Source organism: Trachypithecus francoisi, unplaced genomic scaffold, assembly GCF_009764315.1.
Source record: "Trachypithecus francoisi isolate TF-2019V2 unplaced genomic scaffold, Tfra_2.0 Lachesis_group10, whole genome shotgun sequence".
Lineage (NCBI taxonomy): Eukaryota > Metazoa > Chordata > Mammalia > Primates > Cercopithecidae > Trachypithecus > Trachypithecus francoisi.
This window is the reverse complement of record NW_022681455.1, coordinates 82244545-82262499: the sequence shown is the minus strand read 5'-3', so window position 1 is coordinate 82262499 and position 17955 is coordinate 82244545. Positions and strand designations below refer to the sequence as shown.

General features: G+C 51.0%; 1 protein-coding gene across 1 annotated transcript in view; it reads right to left on the bottom strand.

Moving 5' to 3' along the window:
* SBK1 (SH3 domain binding kinase 1) overlaps positions 1–17955 on the bottom strand; it is a 66505-nt gene that overhangs the window by 33420 nt on the left and 15130 nt on the right. The gene's annotated exons all lie outside the window — the stretch shown is intronic.

Sequence of the window (17955 nt, the reverse complement as noted above, 5' to 3'; positions counted from 1 at the left end):
AGAAGGGAAGAAAGGAGATTTTAGGCAGAGGTAGCAGCAGGTGTAAGGGATGTTGCATTGTCTGTTTGATAACCGGAAACTGGTGGCCTGGATGAAGTGGGTGGATGAGGACAGAGATGAGATAGGGACAGCTCGTCCTTCCAGGCCCTGTTCTTTCTCCTCCCTGCAGCTCACTCTTTCCCTAGTGAGAAAGCCCCCAAGGACGCCTTCCCTATTTCTTCTAAGTTTTTGATCAGGCTGTTTTCTCAAACCTGCGTAATCCTCCCAACCACTCCGACTGTTTCCAGAGCTTTCGGAGCCAGGGATTGCAAACTCAAGTACCTCCAGGCGCAGACATGAGCGACTGGGGTCGCGTGTAAAGTGATAGAGAGGGTGGAGAAGAGGGGAACTGGAGACATCGTGGGCTGTGCATGGCTGAATGATATTCAAAGAGAAGCAGGAAATCCAGAAATCTTCCAACTTTTAAATGTTTGAAACGAATTCCCAAAATTCGGAAATATTGAATGGGCCAGATGATACACACTTTGCAGACGAATCTGGCCCCCAGGCCATAGGTTGGCAACCTCTACCATTGAGAATATTGTTTCAGTTCTTAACTGGTCTGCCTCCTGTCTCTGTCTAGATTGTCTTTTTTCTTTTCTTTTCTTCTCTTCTCTCTTCTTCTTCTTTCTTCTTTCTTTTTTTTTTTTTTTTTGAGACGGAGTCTTGCTCTGTCGCCCGGGCTGGAGTGCAGTGGCCGGATCTCAGCTCACTGCAAGCTCCGCCTCCCGGGTTTACGCCATTCTCCTGCCTCAGCCTCCGGAGTAGCTGGGACTACAGGCGCCCGCCACCTCGCCCGGCTAGTTTTTTGTATTTTTAGTAGAGACGGGGTTTCACCATGTTAGCCAGGATGGTCTCGATCTCCTGACCTCGTGATCCGCCCGTCTCGGCCTCCCAAAGTGCTGGGATTACAGGCTTGAGCCTTCTTCTCTCTCTCTCTCTCCTTTTTTTGATGGAGTTTGGCTCTGCTGCCTAGCCTGGAGTGCAATGACATGATCTTGGCTCACCACAACCTCTGCCTCCAGGGTTCAAGTGATTCTCCTGGCTCAGCCTCCCGAGTAGCTGGGATAACAGGCGTGTGCCACTATGCCCGGCTAATTTTTGTATTTTTACTAGAGACGGGGTTTCACCATGTTGGCCAGGCTGGTCTCAAACTCCTGACCTCAAGTGATCCGCCTGCCTCGGCCTCCCAAAGTGATAGGATTACAGGCATGAGCCAATGTGCCTGGTGATTGTCTTTTTTCTAGAATCCAAATCCTTTGGGATTATCAGCTCTGTAAAATACATATGGGCTGGGTTGCTATCTTACATAAAACTACCAAGGACTTCCTGTGTACCATCAGTGTAAAGTCTCAACTTATGCTGGCATTCAAAGCCCTTAACATTTAGAGCCTGGTCTCCATTCCCCTACAGAGGACCTCTCTTCTCCATTCAGCCTTGACCTCAACCACACTATTCTAGGACATCTGCCTCTGTCTTTTTTCTGTTTTGTTTTTGTTTTTGTTTTTGAGATAGGGTCTCACTTTGTCACCAAGTTTGGAGTGCAGTGGTGCGATCATGGCTCACTACAGCCTCGACCTCCTGGGATCAAGCGATCCTCCCGCCTCAGCCCCCTAAGTAACTAGGACTACTGGTGTGCACCACCATGCTCAGCTAATTTTTGTATTTTTTGTAGAGTTGGGGTTTTACCATGTTGCCCAGGCTGGTCTTGAACTCCTGAGCTTAAGCCTTCCACCCACCTCAGCCTCCCAAAGTGCTGGGATTGCGGGTGTGAGCCACCGTGCCCAGCCCTGACATCTGCTTTTTTTTTTTTTGTCCTGAGATGGAGTTTCACTCTTATTGCCCAGGCTGGAGTACAATGGCAATGGCACAATCTTGGCTCACTGCAGCCTCCGCCTCCCAGGTTCAAGTGATTCTCCTGCCTCAGCCTCCCAAGTAGCTGGGATTACCGGTGCATACCACCACGCCTGGCTAATTTTTGTATTTTTGCTAGAGATGGGGTTTTGTCGTTGTTGGCCAGGCTGGCCTTGAACTCCCGACCTCAGGTGATCCGCCCACCTCAGCCTCCCAAAGTGCTGGGATTACAGGTGTGAGCCACCGTGCCTGGCCTGACATCTGCTTTTGATACCTCTACACCTTTGTCCACTCGGTTTCCTTTGTCTGGAATACCTTTCCCTTCTTCCTTGTTTTCCAAACAAGTTCTCTTCTAAGAACTCTGTCTTCCCTGGACCTTCCCACACTCCTTGTCCTGCCAATGTAGAGGAGTTTCAGATTTCATCCTAACTTTGTTCTAATCCTCTGCAAGGCCTTAGTGCTGTAAATAAACTAATAGCAGGATTTGAGTAATTGGGTGTGCCCCAGAAGAGGGGGCTGGAGAGGGAGAAAGCAGGAAGAAAACATCTTCCTGTGTCTAAAAGCTGAGTCTCAGAATGTTAGCACTTAGAGAGTGCTTTCCTCTTTTTACAGAGGAGGAAACAGACGTAGAGAGGGGAGAAGTCAAATCAAGCCTCGCAGTGCCCCTAGCCACAGTTATCAAGGGCTGCCCAGTTCAAGGCCACCTTCTGCAGAAACCTTCCCCGATTCCTCATCTGGGGCTTTGATTACCCATAGTGCAGTTAGTAAAGGCTTGCTGACATGCACTGTGGGTAATCAAGTCCTCTTCCCGACTCCCTCTCAGTTCTACAGGGTGGGAAGTCCTGGTCCCCAAAGGGAGTGCACTCTAGCCAGGGGACACAGCATGGGTCCCATTAAATTTAAGCTATGGCCAGGGCCAGGAAACTTTGGACTCCATGTGTTCTGGCACCAGCAGGGGAGAAGAGAAGGCACCATCATGGCTGCACTAACTGACCCTGGTCAGCAGAGAGGGCAGGGCTGCTTTTACAGTGGGAGGACAAGGAGGAATATATGGGAATCCAGTGATTCATGGGTTACAATAACCAATAATTTAGTTCCCTCAGGACTGAAGAGTCGGGTCACATCATCAGGTAACCCACCAAGGCCTACCAAGGCGACAGTGGAGAGTGTGGATAATTTAGAATGGATAGTGAAGGAAGAAAGAACAAGCACTGGTTATGGCTCTCGATAACTGCAGCAAGGAGGCGGGGGCTCTAGCATGTTCCACTAATCTCCCTCTTCTACGTTTTCCTATAGAAAGAGAGGCTCACAGGATCCATGGTAGAGCTGAGCAGTGCAAGGGATGGAATGTGACGGCCCTGAAAATGTGCCACTCAGACCTCTGACTTCAGGAAAAGTCATTGGCCAAGGGCAGCAGCTGTGAAATCCATCTGTGGTTCACACAGGAAGGCTCTGGTTTGCTTCCCACGAGCCAATCCCAGCCAAAGAACTAAGGCACGTCTGTTCATGGAGACACAGGACTCCTTGAATGGGCAGCTTTGGATCAAGGACTCCCCCTTGACTTTGTAGAAACTTTCTCACTGCACTGCAGTTGAAGACTCTTCCTATCCCATCGTCCTTCCTTCTGTCTCTCTCTTCCACGTGTTAGATCTAGTACAGTCTGATGATCTTCCCAGCCTCCTCTTCCTTCCTCCTTCTTGGTCCCTCCCAAGGGTTTTCCTCAATAAATCGTTGCACATCTGTCCCACCTTGCCTGCTTCTCAGAGGATGGAACCAACACAACACATCTGAAGAGAGGAACAGAAGTGGTGACTTTGGGAGGCCAAGGTGGGCAGATCACCTGAGTTCAGGAGTTCAAGACCAGCCTGGGCCAACATGGTGAAACCCCATCTTTACTAAAAATACAAAAATTAACTGGGCATGGTAGTGCGCACCTGTAGTCCCTGCTACTTGGGAAACTGAGGCACAAGAATCACTTGAACTGGAGAGGAAGAGGTTGCAATGAGCCAAGATTGCACCATTGCATTCCAGTCTGAGCAATGGAGTGAAACTCTCTCTCTCAAAACAAAACAAACAAACAAAAACAAAAAAAGAAGTAGCAGCCTGCAATGGTGTAGTCCTTTGTCCCTGACACCTAGGGATAAGCCACTCTTGCCAGCCCAAAAGTGCCAGCTCTCCAGAGAGGGTCTTGATGGGTATAATTTGGATAGCAGAACACAAAGAAAAAACTTAGCCATGATTTTATTTTCCTTCTTTCTTTCTTTTTTTTTTTTTAGATGGAGTCTTGCTCTGTCACCCAGGCTGGAGTGCAATCCCACAATCTCAGCTCACTGCAGCCTTCAACTCCCAGGTTCAAGCAATTATCTTGTCTCAGTCTCCCAAGTAGCTGGGATTACAGGTTGTTTTTTGTTTGTTTGTTTGTTTGTTTTTTGTATTTTTAGTAGACACGGGGTTTCACCATGTTGGTCAGGCTGGTCTCAAACTCCTGACCTCGGGTGATCTGCCTGCCTCGGCTTCCCAAAATGCTGGGATGACAGGCGTGAGCCGCCTAGTCTGGTCTCTTTTCTTTTCTTTTTTAAATTTAATTAATTAATTAATTTTATTTTATGTATTTATTTTTTGAGATGGAGTCTCGCTCTTCTCCCCCACGCTGGAGTGCAATAGTGCGATCTCAGCTCACTGCAACCTCCATCTCCCAGCTCCAAGCAATTCTCCTGCCTCAGTCTCCCGAGTAGCTGGGACTACAGGCGCCCGCCACCATACCCAGCTACTTTTTGTATTTTTAGTAGTGACAGGGTTGCACCATATTGGCCATCCTGACCTCAGGTGATCCACCTGCCTCGGCCTCCCAAAGTGCTGGGATTACAGGTGTGAGCCACTGTGTCCAGCCGGCCATAATGATAGACTCCATGCTTTGGGAAACTGATGGCATTTGGGGATTTCCCCAGCATGTCCTGTGATGCTCTTGATTCCTTGTGTCTCCAGTCATGACAGAGAGAAGGCATTCCTGGCTTGTTGGTCCGCATTTATGATTTGTTGTTGTTGTTGTTGTTGTTGAGATGGAGTCTCACCTTGTTGCCCCGGCTGGAGTATAGTGGGACGATCTTGGCAACCTCCATCTCCTAGGTTCAAGTGATTCTTCTGCCTCAGCCTCCTGAGTAGCTGGAATTAAAGGTGGGTGCCACCATGCCTGGCTAATTTTCATATTTTTAGTAGAGACAGGGTTTCACCATGTTGGCCAGGCTGGTCTTGAACTCCTGACCTCAGGTGATGTGATCCACCAGTCTTGGCCTCCCAAAGTGCTGGGATTACAGGCGTGAGCCACTGTGCCTGGCCTGCGAATTTTTTTTTTTTTTTTTTTGAGAAGAGGTCTTGCTATATTGCCCAGGTTGGTTTTGAACTCCTGGGCTCGAGATCCTCCCACCTCAGCATCCTGAGTAGCTGGGACTACAGGTGTGAGCCACTGTGCCAGGCACAATGGTCTTTTGTAGAGGAGAACCTCCTCCCTGGGACCACTGGAAGACACAGACCAAGTTATTGCTGATAGGAAAACCAAGAGGTCCGCCAGAACCCAAGACGGATCGGATGGAAGATGGCACAAGCGCCCGGGATGTGAGGCACTGGAGGGGGTGATGGATCCTGGAATCTCTCCATCCCTTTTTGGAGTGTACATTCTGCCGTGAGAAACAGTGCCCCAGCACAAGTGCTGATGAGCTCTCCATTGCCACCCCAAAATACAATTCTGTGGCCATGGCCAGCAGGAAGCCACTGATAGGGGAAACGCAGTGTGGCGGTGCCCAGGGAAAGAACTTGCTTCTCTGTGACATCGCGGAGCTGCTGAGCCGACTGAACTTGGAGCCCCTTGGAGTTGGGAATTCTGGCTTTTTTGCAGCTGAAAGTGTGCCAGCCCCATATGAGAAGAATAGCTGCAGGTCCACGTGCAGCGGCTCGTGCCAACACTTTGGGAGGCTGAGACAGGAGGATCTGCTTGAGCCCAGGAGTTCGACACCAGCCTGGGCAACATAGTGGGATCCTGTTTCCACAAAAATTAAAAGTAATGAGAAGAATAACCCTAAAATCATGAGAGTGGTTGCCCCTCGGGATGGCACCCAGGAAATAGGACTGGTGGGGGGAGCATAACAGGAATTCATCTTTATTTATTATACTTTGTCTTTTTTTTTTTTTTTTGAGATAGAATCTCATGCTGTCGCCCAGGCTGGAGTGCAGTGGTGTAATCTTGGCTCACTGCAATCTCCGCTTCCCGGGTTCAAGGGATTCCTCTGCCTCAGCCTCCCAAGTAGCTGGGATCACAGGTGCACACCACCATGCCTGGCTAATTTTTGTGTTTTTAGTAGAGATGAGGGTTCACCATGCTGGCCAGGCTGGTCTTGAACTCCTGACTTCATGATCCGCCCGCCTTGGCCTCCCAAAGTGCTGGGATTCTGGGCATGAGCCACCCAGCCCAGCCCTATCTTTTTTAAAGTTAAAAATATCTGACACAGGAACCAGGTGCTGTGGCTCACACCTGTAATCCCAGCACTTTGGGAGGCTGAGGAGGGAGAATCACTTGAGACCAGGAATTCCAGATCAGCCTGGGCAAAACATGGTAAGAACTCTGTCTCTACAAAAAATAGCCAGATGTGGTGGCACACCCCTGTAGTTCCAGCTACTCGGTAGGCTGAGGCAGGAGGATTGCTGGAGCCCACAAAGTCAAGGCTGCAGTGAGCTGTGATCGTGGCACTGCACTCCAGCCTGGGTGACAGAGTGAGACCCCATCTCTGAAAAGAAACACTCTGACACAAATGTGATAAAATGTTGACACTGTTTCTATTATAGCTGTAGGTATACAGAGTTTACGGTTTTGTGTAAATTCTTTCACTTTTTCCAAAATAATTAAAAACTATTCCATGGAAGTGTTTTAAAATGGGATCTTAAAAAGAAGGAGGAGGAGAAAAAGAAGGAAAAAGAAAGAACTTTTTCACTATGTGATTTTGTTTTCTTGAACTTCTGACCTTAAGTGATCCTCCCGCCTTGGCCTCCTAAAGTGCTGGGATTACAGGCATGAGCCACTGCGTCTGGCCTGATTATCTGTGTTTTCTAAAGCCTGGTCTGAGAACGACCGGAAGTGCCCTCCTCTCTCACACTCTAAGAAGCACTAGGATTAGGTAGCAAGTTTGGCTCCCTGGCCCCTGCCACCCTGACCTCCTGCTCATGATGGCTCTGGGTCCTGGGCTCCTTAGGACTGGGATGAGGCCATTGCCCCTGGAAGCTATGCAGCAAGGATCTGATGGGTCCTGACCTCACTCAGACCCATGGAGGTGTGTGCTGGGGGAACAGGGGGCATCCCCTGGAATTCCCAGAATGGAGACAGGATTCTCAGAGCTGGCTCTGCCCCAGCTCCTTCACAGGCACGGGTCAACAAAGCCAGCCCCAGGAATCGCAGACATTTGGCAGGAAACAAGCGCCGTCTGGAACACATCCCTAGGGGGCTGGCTTAATGATGTCCTAGTTTGGGTTTCCCAGAAACAGACCCTGAGACAAGGATTCTAGAGCAAGCAGTTTGTTGGTAGGTGATCCCAGGTAGCGGAGTGGTGGGTCGGGGGGGTGAGACAGGAAGACAGCGACAAGCGTTGTGTTACCAACTCAGTCACCACTGTGGGCAGCAGGAGGTGAACCCCACTGAGGAACTCACAAAGACAGCGTACAACACACTGCTCAGGGTTACCGCATCCAAAGGCAAAGGAGCTGGGGTATTGACACTCTGCCTGTCAGTCATTCGGGAGAGCTGTTGGGGCCGTGGGGAGGAGGGGAGGCAGCACTCTGGATGCTGCAGAGCAGGCTGGGGCCAGAGAAGCCCCTGGGAAAAAGAGATGAGGATGCTGGCAGGTTGGAGTGGGGAAAGGGTGGGGAAATTACGTGTCTGTCACCGATTTCTAGCACTTAGAACAGTGACCGGCTGGATCTGGCATGATGCCCACATATTCCTCTGTTACATAGGCTCTGTCTTCTACCTATTAACAGAACCCCAGTTTCCTCTGGGAACCTACATTCCCTGATAAATCCTTCCCTACCCATTAGGGGTTCTGATGGTGGGGTTCACCTGTTCGACTCTAGGGGTGGACTTGTGACCCAGCCTCCATTGATCAGTGTATAACAACCCCATGGCCTTAGCAATTGTTTCTGAGATTGGTCTGTTCCCTGAGCCAGGCTAGTAGGATAGAAGCTGTCTTTCTATAGTGCTAAAAAGCAGTAGGATGTAAGCCTGGAGTTGCTGCAAGCAGGGAGAACCCCTCAGAGAAGGCCAACACAGCAGACGGCAGAGCCAAGAGAGATAAAGAGAGAATCCTTGTCATCGTTTGATCCCCTTGATCCAGCCATGCCTGAAACCTTGAACTTTTTCAATTACACGACCCAATCAAGTCCTTTTTGGGACTTCGGTCTCTGTCACTTACAATCCTCTAGAAATAAAGTGTTTAAAAATGTGGGAGTATGGCCAGGTACGGTGGCTCATACCCAGCACTTTGGAAGGCCAAGACGGGCAGATCATGAGGTCAAGAGATCAAGACCATCCTGGCCAACATGGTGAAACCCCATCTCTACTAAAAATACAAAAATTAGCCAGGTGTGGTGGCGCACACCTGTTATCTTAGCTACTCGGGAGACTGAGGCAGGAGAATCGCTTGAACCCAGGAGGCAGAGATTGCAGTGAGCCGAGATTACACCACTGCACTCCAGCCTGGCGACAGAGACGCTGTCTCTCAATAAACAAACAAACAAATAAATAAAAATATGAGAGTAATTAAACACCGTCTCCTCTGTCCCACACAGTCACTATATTTCCTCAGCATCCCAGGATTTGGGTCCTTGGAGTTTAGCCCTCTAAGAATGGTTATTCCTGGAGCCATGTGAAGAGTTGGGTGGGTTCATAGCTGCCTGGGCTGCCATATGGGCCCTCTTTCCCTCCAAGCTCCAGGAACCTCTGGTCCAAGGCACTCCATTCATTCATTCATTCATTCATTCACACTTGTTCCCAGGCCCCCAAAATGTGAAGGCTCTGGGATAAAAGGGCCTTGTTTATTGGGGTTGTTATACACTAATCAATGGGGTCTGGGATAAAAGGGCTGGCTAAAAAGCACAGTCTGTGCCTTCAGGAGCTTTCAGACTAGTGAGAGAGACATTGCAGTAATCATGCCAACAAATGTAAAATTCCTACTGAGACTGGGGTACAAAGGAGACACAAAGGTTGGGGGCTTCCCGGAGGAAGGCATGACCATGCTGAGATCTGAGGGCTGACTGGGAGCTGAGTAAGCTGAGAGCCAGCTGGTGCTCAGGCTCCTTCTCCCCTTCCCCTCAGTGCGAGTGCCCACTCATCTCTCCCCAGAGCCCACCCGGCAGCTCGGACACCTCTTCCCCCTTTCCGTTGCCGAGATCTTGCACTCCTCAACTCTGGTAAGTCCTGCCTGATGTCTAACCTGCATCCAGCCTGCTGTCTGCACAGCACACTTTCCTTGCTTGGGTCTCAGGGGAGGTGTAGGTCACCTTCACTAAGCCCCTCCCTGCAAATGCTTTTTGGGTCACCTCCCCTCTCAGGGATGAGTCTAGATTTTGATTAGGCATCTGGAATATGCCAGGTACTTTCACAAGGCGAGGGTCTTCCCCCAGATGGGGAACTGAGGTACAGAGGGCATAGGTAATGAACCAACAAGGTCAGTTTCTTCCATCCCCGGAGGAGGAAGAGGATACTGAGGCCTGAATCCTCCCAGCCCACTTTTTACCTCTTTAACCTCTCCTAGGCCATGGCTGTTTCCAGCCCGATCCATTTGTGGCACCCCCCAGAGCCTGCCTGGGGTCCCCACCTGGCTGTTCCCTCCCCTTCTCCAGCTTTTCGCCCTCAGGGGCCTCTATTCATGCCCACCCACTTATTTAACAAGCACAGATTTGTGCCAGGCTGAGTTCTAAGCCTTTTACACAAATGAGCTCATTTAAACCTCGCCACCACCCCAAGGGTGTGGATGCTATCATCATCTATCAGGCACACAAAGAGGCTGAGGCATTTGCTGAAGTGCACACCCTAGCTGGGACTTGAACCCATGCAGGCTCCTAAGTCCAGGCCCTAACCACCCCGCCACCCAGCCTGTCCGTCAGCCGCCAGCCTCACCTCCTCCTCCCACCCGATTCCATTTTATTCCGATTCCATCCCTCTCTCCATCCACTTCCCGTCCCCATTTCCATCCTGCCTCTGGGTTGCTGCCTGGGAGGGGCACTGTCCTGGTGTCCCGGGACTCGGGGAGGGACACAGGGTGAAGGCCTGGGTGCTGGAGGGGCCCAGTTCACACCTGGCTCCATTCCCAGGCTGAGGCAGGCTTGGCTGAGCTGAGCCCAGAGGAGGCAGGCTGGGGTGGAGCAGGAGGGGGCTGGGAGGAGCTGGGTCTGCAAGCCCTAATTAAGTCAGTTAATTAGGAGGGGAGGAGAAGTCTTGTGGGAGTTAATGAGCTCGGCTAATTAAGTGGATCCAGGAGGATGGCTCAAATCCTAGTGGCTGGGGAGAGACAGAGGCTCAGCCAGGATGGAGGGAGGGGAATGAGATGCTAGGTGCCTCCCTGCTGTTACCAGGGTCTGTCTGAGGACACCACCAAGGTCTGAGGTCACCAAGGTTGCCACTGGGTCTGAGGCCACTGAGATCACTACCAAGAGCTGTAGCTACCCACAGAGTCTGGTTTGAACTTGTTGTCAGGAGCCAGGCATGGCGGCTCATGCCTGTAATCCCAGCACTTTGGGAGGCTGAGGCAGGTGGATCACCTGAGGTCAGGAGTTCAAGACCAAGTTGGCCAGCATGGCAAAACCCCGTCTGTACCAAAAATACAAAAATTAGCTGGGTGTGGTGGCATGCACTTGTAATCCCAGTTACTCAGGAGGCTGAACCAGGAGAATTGCTTGAATCCGGGGGGCGGAGGTTGCAGTGAGCCGAGATCGTGCCACTGCACTCCAGCCTGGGTAACAGAGTGAGACTCTGTCTCAGAAATAAAATAAAATAAAATAAAATAAAGTAAATGAAGTTACTGTCAGGGTCTCACAGTAGAGCCATAGAGGATATCCACACCTGGCCCTGAAGTCACCACTGAGGCCCCATCCCTTGTCAGCCATCCTTAGGGAGTTAAAGCTGGATCCCCTTTGAACATTTCAAGGGGTGGGGGTAGAAATTGAGTCCTGGGCTGGGTGTGGTGGCTCACGCCTGTAATTCCAGTATTTTGAGGCCAAGGCAGGAAGACTGCCTGGGGCCAGGAGTTCAAGACCAGGCTGGGCAACATAGTGAGATCTCATCTCTGAAAAAAACATATATATATATATAATTTTTTTCAAATTAAGAAGGCATGGTGACCAGGTTGAGCCAGGAGTTTGAGGTTTCAGTGAGCTATGTTTGTGCCACTGCACTCCAGCCTGGGCAACAGAGCAAGACCCTGCTCAGAATAAATAAATAAATAAACAAAACTAGCAATTGAGCCCCTGACCCTGGGACCCTTCAGAGGAACCATGGCAATCTCCGGCAGGTCAGGAACCATCGCTGCTGCCCACACGTCCCCCCACGCCTCAGTTTGCAAAGACATCCTCACCCACTGTCCCTGCTGGAAGCCAGGCGCCTCCCCGTGCACAGTGGGACAACTGAGGTCCGGGGAGGAAGGGGCTCATCCCCAGCCTGCTGCCCTCAGTGCCGACCCTGGACTCAGGATCCTGGGGAGGGCAGGGGAATGTGGTCCCCAGGCCTGGTACCAGTCACCTTGAAGGCCACCAGCTGTCCCTGGGGTCCCTGGGCTTTGTCTTGCTTGCCCTGTTTCTCTCTAATCATAGGATCCTAAATAACCACAGCTCCCATGATGGAGCACTGATGATTTTCGAGGTGTAAGTACTTGACCCTGTGCCCGCGACAGAATGCAGGACCCAGAGAAATGTAAATGTGGGACCTCTTATTTCCAAAAGTGGAAACAAAGCTTCTTCCTTTCTCCCTTAGTCTCTCTCCCAGCCTGTAACGGTGGATTTTTGTTTTGTTTTTTTTTGGTTTTGTAGAGACCAAGTCTTGTTCTGTTGTCCAGGCTGGAGTGCAGTGGTTCAATCATACCTCACTGCAGCCTCGAACTTTGGAGCTCAAGTTATCCTCCCACCTCAGACTCCCAAAGTGCTGGGACCACAGGCATGAGCCATCACTCCCAGCTGTGTGATGGTGTTATTTCCTTTCCTTTTTTTTTTTTTTTTCACAGAGTCTTGCTCTGTCACCCAGCAAGCTGGAGTGCCATGGTGCCATCTTGGGGCACCGCAACCTCCACCTCTTGTGTTCAAGTGATTCTCCTGCCTCAGCCTCCCGCATAGCTGGGATTACAGGTGTGCGCCACCACACCTGGTAGAGACTGGGTTTCACCATGTTGGTCAGGCTAGTCTTGAACTCCTTCCTGAACTCAAGTGATCCACCTGCCTTGGCCTCCCAAAGTGCTGAGATTACAGGTGTGAGCCACCATGCCCGGCCCTTTTTTCCTTTCTAATATCATGCTCCCTTGGGCACAGGGAGGTTGGTGGGGCAAGTGCAGACTCACAGGTGCCTGGGGCCACATGGCTGCACACCTGACACCGATTCTGCCCTCACCCAGGTCCCTGGCTGGGGACAAACAGCAGTAGTGGTGACTGTTGTCGGGGGGAGTAGTTGGCTGAGAACCTGCCTATGGGAGGGGTCAGAGTGTGATCGTGTGTGGTATGAGGCAGAGGCTCCAAGGCCTGGGCACATGCTCCACGGGCCCATCAGACTCCCCTTACAAATTCAAACATGGAATTATGTAGAATTTCAAACTGGGGCCAAGATCACGCCATTGAACTCTAGCCTGGGTGATGGAGTGAGACTCTGTCTCAAAATAAATAGAATAGAATAGAATAGAATAGAATAGAATAGAATAATAATTAAAAATTTCTCGGGCGTGGTGGCACCTGCCTGTAGTCCCAGCTACTCAGAAGGCTGAGGCAGGAGGATGGCTTGAGCCCAGGAGGCTGAGGATGCAGTGAGCTGGGATCAGGACACTGCACTCCAGCCTGGGCGACAGAGCAGGATCCTGCCTCTAAAACAAAGGCAGGGTGGGTGAGGTGGGGGAGGTAGCTGCCTCCTCTCTTTCCTTGTCCTAGAGATCGCTTACCTCCCCCTGCTGTCCCCTACCCCAAAGTCGATCTGTCTCTCCTGGGACCGGCTCTGGCCTGGGGAGTGCTGGGCGGAGGGGCTGCGGGAGAAGCGGAGAGAGACGGAGGCCATGGCGAAGCCTCCCCTTCTCGCGGGGCCATTCGTTCCCCACTGGACGCTGCTCTGCCTACGTGGCCCCGTGCATCCTCCCACCACCTTAGAAGGTCGGACCTATAGCTGTGTCCATTTTATGGCTGACCAAACAGAGTCACAGAGCTTTTGTGTAACCTGGCCGAGGCCACAGGGCCCGGACGTAGCGGACCTGGGGCCAAGCCCAGGAGTCTGTGGCTGAACAGAGACTTTGGCAGCGGAATCCGCCACCTGCCGGCCCGTCTGCATAAGTGAGCACAGCGCGCCCTCTAGTGGCCATTCTGCCGCAGCGCAGGACGATCCGAGGGACCGCGGCGCGCGCTCTGTCTCTGTCTCTGTTTTGTCCGGTTCTCGAGGGGAAGACCACGACATTTCCATCTTATGCTCGCCCACAACCCAGGACATGAATCCCCTACCTAGCTGGTCCTCTCGAGGTCCTCGGTCTGTGCCAGCCCCAGAGTACCTTTTTAAATTTGTATTTTGGAGAAAGAGTCTCACTGTCGCCCAGGCTGGAGTGCAGGGGTGTGATCACGGCTCACTGCAGCTACCACCTCCTGGACTCATGCAATCCTCTCGCCTCAGGACTACAGACGAGCACTACCATGCCCGGCTAATTTAATTTTTTGTAGAGATGGGGGTCTCACTGTATTGCTCAGGCTAGTCTCTAACTCCTAGTCTCAAGTGATCTTCCCGCCTGGGCCTCCCAAAGCATTGGGATTACAGGCGTGAGCCACCGTTTCCCGCCTTAGGGTGCCTTCTTGTTACTCCCCTGTTGTCTTTTTTTTTTTTTCCTCTGTCTTAAAGACCGTGTTTATACCGTGGTTCTCAAACTCTGAGGAGCTTTCAAAAGTCCCCACGGAGCCACACCCCAGAGCAAATGAATCCGTTTCCTCTCTCACCATCTTTAGACTAGTGGGGTAAAAACTTCAGAGAACAGAGGACCTCTCAGCAGCCTCCAGCAGCCTCTCAGCTCCCTGACCTCCTCCCGTCCCTTTCGACCCTCTCTTCTGCAAGCCCCTTGGCCACCGCTCCCACGCCCACACCCCAGCCCGCGTAATGACCCCACACCTCACCCCCTCTGAGTTCTCTATTTCCGGCACTCCCCCCTCTGCTCCGTCCCTCCCTCCTCTTCATCACTTGCCCTGGTACCTGCAGGCATCAACTTCAATCCACCGGCCAGGCGCGGTGGCTCAAGCCTGTAATCCCAGCACCTTGGGAGGCCGAGGCAGGCGGATCACGAGGTCAGGAGATCGAGACCATCCTGGTTAATATGGTGAAATCCCGTCTCTACTAAAAATACAAAAAATTAGCCAGGCGTGGTGACAGGCGCCTGTAGTCCCAGCTACTCGAGAGGCTGAGGCAGGAGAATCACTTGAACCCAGGAGGTGGAAGTTGCAGTGAGCGGAGATCACACCACTGCACTCCAGCCTGGGCAACAGAGCAAGACTCCATCTCTAAATAATAAATAAATAAATAAATAAAATAAAAACTTCAATCCACCACCTGCAACACTTTCTCGCTACCCAGCAACCCCCTTCTGCCATCACCACTATGGTCTTCTGGAAAACATGCCCACTCCCATGCCCATCTGTCCTGCTATAGGACCAGCCTGGCACAGCGCTAGCCAGGCATCTGCTCTCTGCCTGCACCAAGCAAGCCAACACTGCTCAGGAGGGTCACCCTGCAGTTGCCAGTGTCCCTTCTCATTCAGGGGCACGGGTCTCGGAGAGGCACTCAGCACGTTGCCCCCAACCTCTGCCCTCACTATGCCTCCCAGTTGCTTGTTCCTGCCCTTTCTGAGCAGCTTCTGAAACTGTAATTCGCCTGTGAGTCTCCTAGGGATATTGGTGCGGCCCGAGATTCCACACGTCCACCCTGCCAGCCCCCAGGGGTGCTGACGTCGCTGTCTGTGGAGCCCACTCTGTAGCAAGGTCTGGGATGACTTCCCACCTCCTCCTCTCTCCTCAAACAAACCGTGGCTCCCACTTCGCTGAGAAAACAGATGGATCAGAAACACTTCCACTGCCTCCACCATCAAACCACAACTCCTCCTCCAGCCTCCCTCCTCCTCCACTTCTTCCATCCGCTTCAGTGGCAGAGGGCCCTTCCCCATGAGGGGCTGCAGGGGCCCTGTTTGTCTTCAGAGGTTCCCTTCTTCCCTGCTCCATCCTCCTCATTCTTTCTTCTCTCTCTCTCTTTCTCTCTCTCTCTCTCTCTCTCGACAGAGTCTTCCTCTGTCACCCAGGCCGGAGCGCTGGAGTGCAGTGGTGCAATCATAGCTCACTGCAGCCTCAAACTGCTAGGCTTCAGTGATCCTCCCACCTCAGCCTCCTGAGTAGCTGTTACTACAGGCATGCACCATGGTTGGCTAATTTTCTTATTTTTTTGTAAACTCAGGGTTTCATGATGTTGCCAAGGCTGATCTTGAACTCCTGGGCTCAAGCGATCCACCTGCCTTGGCCTCCCAAAGCGCTGGAATTACAGACATGAGCTACTGCACCGGGACCCCCTCATTCTTTTTTTTTGTTTTTTGTTTTTTGTTTTTTTTTTGAGACGGAGTCTCGCTCTGTCGCCCAGGCTGGAGTGCAGTGGCCGGATCTCAGCTCACTGCAAGCTCCGCCTCCTGGGTTTGCCATTCTCCTGCCTCAGCCTCCCGAGTAGCTGGGACTATAGGCGTCTGCCACCTCGCCCGGCTAGTTTTTTGTATTTTTTTAGTAGAGACGGGGTTTCACCGTGTTTGCCAGGATGGTCTCGATCTCCTGACCTCGTGATCCGCCCGTCTCGGCCTCCCAAAGTGCTGGGATTACAGGCTTGAGCCACTGCGCCCGGCCTCCCTCATTCTTTTTCCATGACTTTCTCATGGGCACTGAGGCTCTGGTGTCTCCTCCTGACCCACGTCTTGAGCCATTTCTGGGCCCCCCAAATAAAGCTTCTTGATGGAACTGGTTTCCTTCTCTCTGCTCTGCAACTTCCCAGTCTCTTTCATTTGTTATTATTTCTGCTTTTCTTATATACATATAGAAAATATACTTTTAATTTTTATTCAAGTTAGATATGCCCATTGTTTAGAATCAACATGCAGGGGCAGCCTCACCCCCATTTCTCACTTATTTTTTAAGAGATGGGGTCTCACTCGGTCACCCAGGCTGGTGTGCATTTGTGTGATCATGGCTCACTGTAGCAATCCTCCCGCCTCAGCCTCCTGTGTGTAGCTGGGACCACAGACACAAGCCCCCATGACTGGCTAATATGTCATTTTTTGTAGAGATGGGGAAGGGTCTCACTATATTGCCCAGGCTGATTTTGAACTTCAGTCCTCAAGAGATCCTCCTGCCTTGGCCTCCCAAAGTGCTGGGGTTACAACGTGAGCCACCACGTCCAGCCCCTTTTCCCACTTCATAAGGACAACCATCTCAACTCTTTTAGCTCGTGATTAGTCATTTTTACCTCCGCATTTCCTACATAACATGTTTACATTGCTTCTTTTCCAGTTTTAGGCATTCCTTACCAACCTCCCACTTTGGGAGAAGAGGATTTAGCTCCTTATGTCCATCCACTCCCTCTCCCACCCACTCCCACATCCTATCCCCCCTCACATCACAGTTGCATCATAACATTGGTAAGACTGGAAATGTTTACATATTGTGGAAATGTTATTTACAGGTCTGTGTGGAACGCTATAATTCCTTTCTCTTTTCTTCCTTTTTTTTTTTTTTAATAATAGGCTTTGTATTTTAGAGTAGTTTTAGGCTTACAGAACAATTGAGCAGAACGTGTTTCTTTTTATTTTTTGAGACGGAGTCTCACTCTGTCACCCAGGCTGGAGTGCGGTGGCTCGATCTCGGCTCACTGCAACCTCCGCCTCCTGGGTTCAAGAGATTCTCCTGCCTTAGCCTCCCAAGTAGCTGGGATTACAGGTGCCCGCCACCATGCCTAGCTAATTTTTTTTTTTATTTTTAGTAGAGACGGAGTTTCACCATGTTGGCCAGGCTGGTCTTGGACTCCAGACCTCAGGTGCTCCGCCTGCCTTGGCCTCCCAAAGTGCTGGGATTACATGTGTGAGCCACTGCACCTGGCCTGAGCAGAATGTGTTTGAATCAACCAAGAGACTTTCCGTTTTGTAGTATACTTCCTCTCCTTGCAACAAATTTCTCCTACCATTAACATCTCCTACCAGTGTGGTGCACTTGTTAAAATTGATGAACCAAGATTGATACATAGTTACTAACTAAAGTTCATATGTTACATCTTCGGGGCTCACTCTTTGTATTGTAGAGTTCCATGGGTTTTGACAAATATGTTACAGGTCCACCCTCCCAGTATCATACAGAATAGTTTCACCGCCCTAAAAATCCACCACACTCTACCTCTTCATCCCTCCCTCTCTCCCGCCAGCCCCCTGGCAACCGCTGATCTTTGTACTCTTTAGTTTTGTTTTTTCCAGAATGTCATATCACTGGAGTCAGAGAGTACTTTTCAGACTGACAGCTTTCACGTAGCGATACACATTTAAGGTTCCTCTATGTCTTTTGGGTGGCATGATGGCTCATTTTATTACTGAATATTCCATTGTACGGATGTACCTATGGAAGGACATTGCCATTGTGGTTTCTTGCAAGTTTTGGCAATTATGAATAAAGCTGCTATAAATATTCATGTGCAGATATGACACCAAAAACACAGGCAGCAAAAACAAGAATAGACAAGTGGGGCTGGGTGCAGGGACTCTCGCCTGGAATCCCAGCACTGTGGGAGGCTGA